Raw genomic sequence first — 12,789 nt, 5'->3', positions numbered from 1 at the left:
TCAGAAAAATTGCGACTGTGATGTTACAAAGTAGCCACTGCAGAGCAACTGTCCATGTTAGGTCTTCCAAACATTAATGTAGACGTTATGTAGACGGATTACAACTTAAACGGGATGTCATTTCTCTTTAAGTCAGGGGAGGGAAGGGTTCTATAACCCTAGATTCTGTACTTAACAACAGCTTTGAATCAGTGGCGGAGAAACAGGGGGGTTGGGGGGTTTTCACCCCCCACTTTTTGAAGAGGGGGGGGGTTGGCCCACACAATCAACCCCCCCCCCCTAATTTTTGCCAGTAATGTTCTGTTACAGCCATAAGTCATTTCAACCTTTTACCTGGTAGGCTACATGAACAATTAACGACCGAAAACCGAGTTAGAATTGACCCACACATTACTTCTAACCTCTTTCCACCACCTTGCGCATTGGAACTTCTAGCTCATAGCGCTAACTTCACCCCACAACAGACTTACACAAAATAATGTTTTGTTGCTGTTGAATAGCTTAGGAACTGTATACACTTGCCAACTTCAACGAGGTGTTTCTAAGTACATGTACTTAGGCAATATGAGTGTCGAAATCTGTCGCTAGGCTAGCGCGCTTTGGCACTATCAATGCAAGGTCGATTTCGCCGCATGTGCCTTACGTCTTACACAGCACCGTTTGGTAAAAATGTACTCTTATCGTTTTTAGGCATGAATTGATAATTACATTGGTTGTGTTGTAGGGGACTACCTTAGGAGTTAGGACTATTTTGGCAAAGTTTGGAGTATGTGATGACTGTAGATTGTTTGCAAACTTCACTTGAATCATGTGAAAACTCACCTGAACTCAAATGTAAATTAGGTTTGAGACTTTGTTCCTGTGTGTAAACCTGTGGTATGGTTAGTCTAGAACTATTATGCTGTAACTGACTGAGAGTATCAAGGACAGCTAATAACACAACATACGGGACTCCAGAATATTTTGCACCCACGGGGGGAAACTGCATTGAAATGAATTTTACTGTATCCTATATGTTGCACTGGTAGAGCGCATGCAATTCAGAAAAAGTTGATTGGATACGGCCAATAGGCTATATAATCCATGGTGACCGTTTATTTACAAGTTGAGGATACAACATGAAAAAACGAAAAAATCTTGCTTTTCATTATAGTAACACATCAGTGACAGAACATGAGATTTCAATTTTCAATATATGAAATGGTTAACAGGCGCGTATCCACGGGGGGGGGGGGGGCGTTGAGGCGCACGTCCCCGGGTAAGAAAAAGAGGAGAGAAAAGAAGAGAGAAGGAAAAACAGAAAAAAAGAGAGAAAAGAAGGGGAGGAAGGAAGGAAAAGAAAAGGAGAAAAGGTTGGAGTAGAAAATACGGCAAGAAAACTGGAAGAGAAAGAGGAACAGTGACAAAATTATTCGAATTTGTAAAGCAAACAACAGATATCACATCATATATCAGTGAGCATGAAAATGGCGTTACACGATAAACAGCCTCCAAACCATGGGCACAGATCCTGGTGAGGACAGCGGGACGCGTCCCCACCAACTTTTTCAGTAACGGGGACATGATATACCGTGTCCCCACCAATTTGTCTTGACCAATAGCTGCATTTCAATGTGCAAATGACATGCAGAAGTTTGTATTTTATCCACAGTTGTTAAATATAGGACGGAAATCGCATTTGCGGCAGTCTATATTTGTTATCTGGGAGAGGACCCCATCGTATATGCAAAAGTCTACTTGGATTATTTGTCCCCTGATTTTCTTTCTGCAGAAGCCCATGTATTTCTCCAAACTAAATTTCTAAGCCATGAGATCTAAAACTTAAAGAGGTTTAGGAGCATCATTAGGTCTGGGAAGTGTTATTTCCGGCGACCTGGGAGGTATATTTGCCGAAAAAAAAAAAAAATCGTACGCTACGCGCGAACCCATGGCCGCGCTCCGCTAAGATAGTGTCAGAGAACAGACACGGATCCCTACCATTATCCAAGACTGATCTGCGCCCATGATCAAAACTGTCGATGTGTGTAGTGTTCGGTTTCGGAAATATCTGGTATATTTTTATTTCCTTCAATGAATTTTTTAGTAGCCGTCTGAATTTTCGAAAAATTCCCTGACCAACATTCTTCATCATACTTCATCATACTCGTGCAATTTCCACCCGTCTGTTAGGGTTTGAAAGCGGTTTTTCTATATCGGTTGTCCATAGATGATATTTTGTGCAACATTATGGGTATGTTTTGAAGTGAATTTATTCCCGAGAATTGTGAATTTTCAAATTCTGAACAGTGGGGCTGACGGGTATTGTGGGCCGCGATGAAGAATCACCTACAAAAGCAATGATCCCCAGGATATGTGATGAAGTCTAACATGATGCGTGACTGGTGACAATCTTCAAAAAGGTTATAGATGAGAAAAAAAGTATTTGGATATACTTGGTTCTCAGGCAAAAGTGTACATATGGTTGGTCAGTTTCAAGCACGAGAAGTGCCATTTCCGGTAATCTGGGCGGTACCAAAACCAGAAATTTGTTTGTACGCTGCGCGCCAACCAATGGTGGCGTTCTGCTTAGATAGTAATTCGCGCCCCCCGGGTTAGAAAATACGCCCCTGGTTAATTGCAGCTTTTCAAGGCCTGGGCAGTGCCATTTACTGCAATCTGGGAGGCAATATTTGCCAAAAAAATTCTTGTGCACTTTACGCCAACTTATGGTGGCGCTCCACTTAGATAGTGAGCCAGCAGTAATGACTTTTTATTTCATCAATGGCCTGCAACCCCCCCCCCCCCCATTTCTGACAAGAAATCTCCGCCACTGCTTTGAGTGACCCTCACTACATGAATACGAGGATGAATCCTTATAAACGTTATACCACCACGTACGTTATGAGTCATCGGAGTTTAAGTCTAAGGTAAACACACGCGTCGCTTTTTGTAAAAAAAAAAACATTATCATCATCGCGTGGACTGTTTTAACTTCAGGAAGAATACCAAAATAAATATACATAAAGGTCTGTTTCTGTCGGTACCCGATCTAGCACTTCACTCATATTGGGACATCTGAGGTAACTTACAGACACGTACATTGCAGTATTGAATAAGCAAAATATGTCATTATGACAACATTTCAAACAAACCTGAACCTGTATTATTAGCAAACTTCTTCACGTGGAACATGATTCTGTTTGAGGAATTCCTTCAAATGTCAACCTTCTCTAGGTTTTGAATAAAGGAACAACTATTAATTCGATCAAAGGTCCATAGTGAGGAACTCACAAGAGAGATAGGTCACCAAAGAGACACATGGGGTATTACGTGACCCAGGAATAGTGCGTATAAGCCTAGACCTTCAGTTCTTTAAACACTGGTATACAGATTCAATTTGTATGATAGTATTTGAAGTGCTACTATGTACCAGATATTAAGGGAACTCAACACGTTTCTGAATGATTTTTCTTCTACATTTTAGACACAAACCTTTATTTACTACAGGTTCGGGGAAACCAGATGCAATGGGAACATGTGTACACATGTTTGTGAACGATCAACCCAAGGATCCAATTGGAAATTAACAGATCCCATTTTTAATAATGAGATGTAACCCTTTTAAATTAGTGTAACTAAAAAGTGCCCTTTTATTATATAAAGGTACCCGTTTTGCGATAAAGAAATCAAATATTCCTAAAAAGTGCCCATGCGTTGACATTTTTGACAAGGAGTAGCCTAAAGAAAACATGTGGTTTGATGAAAAACACTCATATTAGTACAGGAACTTTCGATACAAAAATCACAGAGGTTCCATTTTCGTTGAGAAGTATTCAGGTGATAGAATGGTTTGCTCCTTAACCATTAAGTCACAGTATCAAAACATCAAGATGGACATACATTTGAGGCACAATAAACCAGTTTGTGGATGAGGATTTGTGTGTGATTATCAAGTACTTCCGAGTATTTGTGGTTCCCACTACCTAGTACTATACTAAATTTTAGGATCTGAGTGACGAGCAACAGTATCCGAGAATCCGACTACTGACCAGGTGTTCTTTTCATGCGGTCCTTTGTAGTATTTTGTTATGTAATATTTTAGAAACTTCTGATCCCTTATGGAGTTCTTGTAGTCAAATAATGTAATATTTTATGTAACGACATTGCTCGGACCTTGATATTGCTCTCAAAAATCATAAGGTGTCAATATCATCAAACATTTGCTGGTGTCAATGGAAAAGATGCAAGATTGTTGGCTAAACATGTGTACTAACAACTGTTCGACAAACATCGCTCATGTATATTGTGTAATGTAATAGGAGGCATGTAAATTATATTCTGCTGGGATATAGGTGCTTGAGAGAAGTAATATAGTAAAACGATACCGTAATTCATATGTAAATAATCAAACATTCTGCGGCTTCTGGTTATTACTTCAAAAGAACGTAGCTCTCTTTCTATTAAGTACTCTCAAGTGCTCTTTAAGTATTCATCCTTATCGAGGACCATCTGATTTAAATCGAGTTCAAGTATGAGTATTTGTACATCCGAATAAGAGTACTCAGTGATGAGTACGAGTACTGTATTGTATGGGTACTTTATATCATGTGCTAGTACTGATTACTACTTGGTAATTAAACACTCAGCACTTCTTGAGTACTCTAATACTGCAGGAAGCACAGGTCTATTGGTTTTTAATTAAAATAAAAGGAAAACAATAATTAAGTTCTAAAGTACTTTCATGACGTATGCAATCTCGACATAAGTTGCTTAAATGTTTTTGCGATAGCGTTGGAGTGTACAGTTTTATATATTGAAATACTACACAATATTAAAACAGAGTTGCTTGACTTTAATGTTTTGGAGCCGAAATTTGTGTCGGGCAGACACTTGTACCAATTAAACGTTACCCATCCCTGTTTTGAAGACCCTGCAATGTTGGCCATTTAGTACAGCGTGGTTTCAAGAGGTTACCTTTTAAAATGGTGTACCTCATTTTGGAAACATTCTTTAACATAACTTATCACACCCTCCAGGAGAAGCCCAGCTAACGTACAGTTCCTATTTTGGAATCCAATGCCCGCCGAGCATTAACCTTGGAGTTCGGTTACCTTTTAAGCTAGAGTTACCTTCGATACCTCTTCCTACTCCTCCCTACGTCATTCCAACCATTCCACTTCCTCCCAATTTCATCACGAGGCGCGCAATATAAGCTTATACTTTCGGCTTTCATTCACTATGACAAAGGTGGTTTGGTCGAAAAACTATAATTGCAAGTACACTGTTTACACTGCTATAATACATAAACCTATTAAATTATAATCGATCCCAACCCCAATAAAAATGGAAATTTCAAAACTAATCATAGTGATTTTTGTGTTAAAATTGAGTATTCATAGTGTACTTGACTGTAGAGTACATTGTAAGTAAACCCTGTATGTACATGAGACACATACATTTAAACATAGAAGCCATATCGCACCTGTAAAGATCAATACGCTTTGCAGCGATATTATGTCACCAGGGCCATCTTGTTACACTCAAACCAAGGAATCGCACAAGGGTTCTTGCAATATAACAACAAGGTATCGACAAAATCCTGATCTTATTGTCAAAATATCTTTAATTTTCAAAAATAAAAGCACTTGATGCAGCATATTAGCTTAAATTTTGTGTGAAAATGTAGTTGTAATAAATTACAAGTCAATAGATATTAGCCACGACTTACACACGGTTCTTACTTTTTCACAAAATATAAAAGGAATTCCTAGCATGTTCGCAAATGTTGTACAATCTTACGTTAGTCACTTACCTTTATGCATAAAGCACGAAGCACAGCCGTCTATTTGTTTTTACCATGCTGACTTTGATAAGACCAAAATGTTTGGGAGACGGCTTTACAAAAATGTTTGGGCCCTTGGGACGCAGATACTCCGAGCCGGAAGGGCACCAACAAATAATGAGGGTCACCAACAATGCTTTCAGGTTTATAATATGTGCATTCTTGTTATAATTTTTTTTTTAAACCATAGCATCCATGTGAAAAGCAATAGCTCCTTTATGAAATCATTGTTAAAAATTCCGGTGTGCAAAGATAAAGCTATTACTATGCCACACAGGTGTATTTTGTATCTTGGGAAATGGTAAGCCTTCATCATATTGGTTGGTAGCACCTGCACAGGTAGCACCTCGACTATAATGCTCGTCAAACTATTAAATTTCGCCTGGTTAATTCAACGTTTTACACCACGATTTCATGGACTATATTTTTGATTGGTTTATTCAATGCATCAGTGATGCAGTCGTTTTCAAATTTAATCGAGAAAGTTTATTTTACGCTTGTGATTTTTTAACATTTGTTTACGTTTTCGTTGGATTGGCCTATCACTATGCCTAATGTTAACCCTAACCTACACAGTTTCAGTAGGCAGGAGCTCATCGATCTCCGTACAATATCGCGGTCTATACCGTTGAGCCATCAGACTATCGACCGAATAATTACAAATGGGATTACTGCTTCAAATTGCTTTAAAAATCGCCGGACAAAGAGAGGAACCAACGGGGTGAAAAGGCGGCGGATACCGGTAATTATTACTTCACCTAATTATGAGCTTTCCTGTGGACCTGGATCAAACACTGACAATCTGATTGCTATTGATTGTACAAAAGCCCCTAAACCCATCCAAACTGTTGTGGGAAACCGTGACCATACTAGGTCATATCAACAACAACAAAACCGCGGTATCGAAGATCAAAATCTATTGACAGTAAAGCGAATTTCCTCTTTTCACCGCAATCGCAAACTCTCCTTCAGCCTATGGAATGCCCGCTCCATCAACAACAAAATTGCGGCCGTGTGTAGTACCATTGTTGAGAATGATACAGACATTTTCGCTGTAACAGAAACCTGGATTGGGGAACATCGACAATGTGCTGTGAGCGAATTTAAAGCGTCATTGAGCGGTTATAATGTTTATCAACGGCCCCGCGCAAACCGTAAAGGAGGTGGAGTAGCGCTCATTATTCGCTCCGATTATAAGGTGAAGAAGATGAACTCTGGATTGTTCAAATCCTTCGAACATGTTGATCTGACTGTCACAGTTAATGACGTCACCACACACATCGTACTTATCTACCGGCCCCCACCGTCAAGAACCAATGGTTGCAAAACTGCAGACTTTTTGGTTGAATTTGCTTCATTTTTGGAGGTTTTAGTAATTGCACCAGGTCGCCTCATTATTCTTGGAGATTTCAACATCCATGTCGACAACGCTACAAATGGTGACGCCTTGAAATTCCATGATTTACTCTGTAGTATGAATCTTGTACAACTTGTTCGTGGATCGACCCATGCTAGCGGTCATACTTTGGACTTGGTAATCACCCGCTCGATCGAATCACCAATCTGCACCATCAGTGATGTCACCAATGACAACAGTCTACCTTCTGATCATAGCTTGATAAAATTCATCACGGACATTTCACGACCCCACGCGACAAAAACTACACGTGTTATACGGAACATTCGATCTATCCGAAGTGACCAGCTGGTAGAGGCGATTAAAAAATACAAGCCTGTTGACAGTGATGGTGAGTACGGCATTTCAGTTGACACGTTATCAGTCAACTTCGGTAAGAAACTGTCTGACGTTATGGATATGCTTGCTCCTGCGAAGAAGAAGGTAATTGTGAACAAAGCTCGAGCTCCGTGGTACACAGATGAACTCCGACTTCTGAGGAATAATGTTCGCCGTTTAGAACGAGCTTGGCTCAGCTCACCGCTGGAGATTAACAAGCAAATATTACATGGTGCCCGAACATCTTACCATGACGAATGCGAGAGAGCTAAAACTCAGTACCACCGTTCTCGCATACAGTCCGCCAACACCAGGAAGCTGTTTGCCGTGGTTGATGAGATCACACGAGACAAGAAGTCAACTGGTGCCATCCTACCTAAGCACAACGATCCCCAGCAAATGGCGCAAGATTTCTCTGACTTTTTCTGTGGGAAGATCAGGAAATTACGCGATACATTCCATGATGTTACAAAGCCAAGTTTACCACAGTGCCCATCTAGTCATAGCTTTTCGAACTTCAAGCCAATTACCCGTGACGACGCGACCAAATGTATTTCAGCTATGAACTCGAAATCTTCAGCGCTCGATCCGATGCCAACTCAGCTCGTTAAACTTTGCCTACCAGTACTAGTGGATGATCTTGTTAACATTGCCAACACTTCCTTCGAAGCAGGGACTGTTCCGCGACGTCATAAACGCGCTCTTGTCAGACCATTATTGAAAAAGCCCGGACTGGATCCTGACGTTTTATCAAATTATCGTCCCGTTTCCAACCTTTTATTTGAACATAAATTTTTAGAGAACATGTGTTTTAATCAAATTGATGAATATTTTAACCAATTCTCTCTTTATTCGAAATTTCAATCTGCATACCGAAGAAACCATAGCACAGAAACCGCGTTGCTTCGTGTAAGAAATGACATTCTAGTTTCAATGGACAATCATAAAGAGTGTATTTTAGTCCTACTCGATCTTACCGCCGCATTCGATACAATTGACCACGATATTTTACTGCAGCGTTTGGAGCATCGGTTTGGCATAAATGGTACTGCTTTAAAGTGGTTCGATTCATATCTTCGAGGACGTACTCGACGTGTCTGTATTGACAATTGTTATTCGGACGATGAACCATTATTTTGCGGTGTACCACAGGGAAGCGGTCTTGGGCCGATTCTTTTTACCTTGTATACATCCCCACTCGAAGACATTATTTTAGCCAATTATATTGACTTTATGCTTTTTGCCGATGATACACAACTTTATTTTTCGTGTAAAAATCTTTCTGACTGGAAATTCATACCTGAAAAATGCATAGATGATATTCGTGAGTGGATGGCAGCAAATCGACTTGTACTCAATGATAGCAAAACAGAAGTAATTCATTTTCACAGTAAGTTCCGAAAAGTTCAAGCAGACATATCTAGTTTCAGAGTTGGTGTTACTCATGTTAAACCCATTTCCGTTGTCAGAAATTTAGGAGTGCAATTTGATGAATTCAGTTCTATGTCAAGTCATGTTTCAAAAATTTGTCAGTCAGCATCATACTCATTGTATCGTATTGGGAAAATTCGTAAGCTCTTAGATCGCACAAGCACAGAAAGATTAATTCATGCATTTGTTACATCGCACCTTGATTATTGTAATAGTTTATTATATGGAATTGAGCAACAGCAACTGGCACGTCTTCAATTGATTCAAAACTCGGCAGCACGCATGGTTACACGGAGCAGGAGGCACGAACACATCACACCCATATTGATTGACCTTCATTGGTTACCTGTCTCCGCAAGGATCGAATTTAAGTCTCTAGTCATAACTTACAATGTTATAAATGGCACTGCCCCTCACTATCTTGGCTCTCTGATCAGTCGTCAGGCTCTTCCAGAGCCCATGCAGATTGCAAATCGCACACGACAGAGGAACAGACATTCTATGGAGATACGACTAGAGCCTGGCAGATTCGCCCAAAAAGCTTTGGCGCACGATCCTTTGCCTATTTTGCACCTGATCTATGGAATGCACTCCCCAATGACATCAGGGCAGCTCCATCATTAAAGGCCTTTAAGGCACACCTTAAAACTCACCTTTTTCGAAAGTATTATTCTTTTTAAACCTCCAGTCATATTGATTGTTACCATCTTGATTGTTTTATATTGAAATTTATTTTCTATTTTTGTTTTGATAGTCTTATTGTTGCTATTTCTTCGGCTGTAATAGTTTAGTATTTTAGTTTTATTGTATGCTGTCATATTTTATTGCTTTTGCCTTTAATTTCTGAATTTTCTTGTTTTTTATTAATTATTGTTAGTTATTTATTTCTGTAATTCTTAAGATGCAATATTTTTAGATTGTATTATTTTTAAGCTGTATTACTTTTTAAGTTGTATTTTTTTTTATGCGTTTCTGTGAAGCTGCTTTGAGATCATTCTTTTGATGTAAAGCGCTATATAAGAATAAATTATTATTATTATTATTATCCGTTTAGTGACATATTTGATATACTTTAAGAAGGAAACTGAATAAAACAATATGTATGTTTCTGAAAAACACGAAATGAAAAACGAATAACGGACGACGTAGTAAGAATGAATTTACAATGTTGCAATATATCAACGGTCGGGCATTCCAATATAACGTGTCGCACTTCCACATCACTGATACACATCTACCCAATAATGATGTAAACGTGCCCTGCCGTACACCTTCGACTTTCTTTACAAATGAATAGCGTCTTCAAACGAACTGCAAACGTTTCAGAATCGTTGACCTTATATTATTGATCACTGTATATCAGTAACGCAGTATATTGACCGGCAGCCCAGTGCACTTTGATCAAACGAACGAGGTACCAATATCTCAGTATTGGAACATTTGTGGAAAATCCCAGTATATCCAAAAGTGGATGTCTGCCGTGGTCCCTCTGCTGCATGTGGCCCATGGGGCCGGTTAAAGGGGGCCAAAAATGCATCTGATCAAACGAACGAGGTACCACTTGAAACCAATGTCAACTTCATGCATGAATGCCACATAGTACTGAATGGCCCATGCCAGACAAATTTTCTGCTGCAAAGGGCCCGCCAGACGCCCCAAAAGGGCCCCTAAAAATGCATCTGATCAAACGAACGAGGTACCACTTGAAACCAATGTCAACTTAATGCATAAATGCCGCAAAGTAATGAATGGCCCATGCCAGACAAATTTTCTGCTGCTAAGGGCCCGCCAGACGCCCCCAAATATGGCCCAAATGCCCATTATCGTAGCAGTGACCCAGATTAAATATGCAAGGTACCACTCAAAAACCGGTTTGGAATGTTTGGGTTGATCTTACAGACCATGAGAATAATCATGCCAGACAAATTTTCTGCTACAAAGGGGCCAACAGACACACTAAATAAAGGGCCCCCAAATGGGCTATGATCAATCATGGTTGGTACCACACACACAAAACCAATATCAAATGCAAAGGTTCCTTCCACAGATTAACGAACTGCCAATGCAAGACAAATTTTCTTCTGCATAGGTCCCACCAGATAGAAAGAATAGGTTGCCCAATGCGGCCCTATATGGGCCTAATGGATTGTATATTGATGCAGAATATATGTGCCTTGTGACATGACATTTGTAACATTCCACAGAGTAAAGAAATGCCAATGCAATACAAAGTTTCTCATGCAAAAGGCCCTCCACATAAATTATGCAGTTTAAATAGTTAAGATGCCACAAGAAACCAATTTATAACAATCAAGAACATCCTGAAATTTTCAAATTCCTTCCCGCTACATAGGCCAATGGAATAATGAGATTAGTATACCAGTAGGTGTATCAATTACTTAACATTTTATTGAGCAAAACTGAAATGACGCGAACTCAGTCTTTGAGGGAGATCCCGACAGTTGTAATACACAAATGCATTCTTTTTCCTTTGATCCATTCTTTTTCCTTTTATCAAGTCAGTACTTTGTATCGTTTGCAGTGTTTAACTTGGCAATTACTTTGATTTGCTGGAAACACTGGACCAGATTAAAATCAGTTTATGTATTGTAAATAAGAAACCAAAAATCATTTTGTATCTTAACATACCAAGTTTACGTTAGCATTGTAAATCTACAAAGTTTAAATCTTGAGAAAGAACGCTTAAGTGTCATCTTAAGACATACATGTAGTCGAACAAAAGAGATTGTTTTGTTCCTTAAGCTCAGACAAAGAAACAAAAAGCAAACAATGATAAAAATGCTTTATAACGTGTACTTAACGATAAAGGTTTGGGTTGAAACTGTCCAATATGTTTTTTAAAAGATACATAATTGAAGCATAGAGATGTATATGTACCTTTATGCTAGGTACACTCTTTAAAGGTCTTAAAATGCTAAGATTGAACAAACAGATACTGATAATACCACGTATGACTCCATTCCTAGATACAAAATATAAAATGAGTAATTGGCCTATATTACTCCATCTTGGTCTTTTAGAACTTCCATAATTTCACTAATTCATTTCGAATAGCTTGTAACAAGTCCAACTAATATATGTGGCATCCATTTTTTTCAGAAATATGAATGCTAGATGAGGGTTTTTGTTCTCATCTATGGAGGAATCTTTTACCTTTCAAGAAAGTCATCTTGCTAGTTTAAAATGTACTAAAATCATTATTGGCAAAGATAGTAACAAAGATCACTATGTGATTACTCTGAACATGACACATGTTAGGTATTGCTTCGAAGTATAAGAACTGAGAATTCATGTGTCTTGACAGTGATTAAACACTGGAGTGTGTGCATTGTAATAAGACACTGCATTTGCCATTCAGACAGATCTCAAAAAAAAAAAAATAGTAAGTTTATGAAAATTAAGTATTCCAATAAACTTGATGCTAAAAAGACAATGGAAGCTCAAATCTATGTTTCATTGTCGGAGTCATCACTCCAAGATGGTTCAGTACTTGAATCAACGTCTGGTCGGCTGCTTTGATAATCTTCGTTCAGTTCCCCCTCTTGGAATAAAATATCTGGGAGAGCCAGTCGGTCAAACCAGTCAGGGCTGTAGCACCCATGCTTACTCTTCCATCCGTAGTTCAGTAGATCTAAGCCATGTCCTGGACTTGCCCATACGATGCTTACGTAGTGGGCTCGTTGCAACTTATTCCTTACAGTTTTTGCACACGGTGGAAGGAGAGCACAGTCCGTCTTCTTTATATCAGCCATGATGTTTTCCTGTAAATAGATTAATGTGT

The sequence above is a fragment of the Apostichopus japonicus genome, chromosome 12 (genome assembly GCF_037975245.1).
Source record: "Apostichopus japonicus isolate 1M-3 chromosome 12, ASM3797524v1, whole genome shotgun sequence".
NCBI lineage: Eukaryota > Metazoa > Echinodermata > Holothuroidea > Aspidochirotida > Stichopodidae > Apostichopus > Apostichopus japonicus.
The sequence above is the reverse complement of the archived record's forward strand: the minus strand, read 5'-3'. Positions refer to the sequence as shown.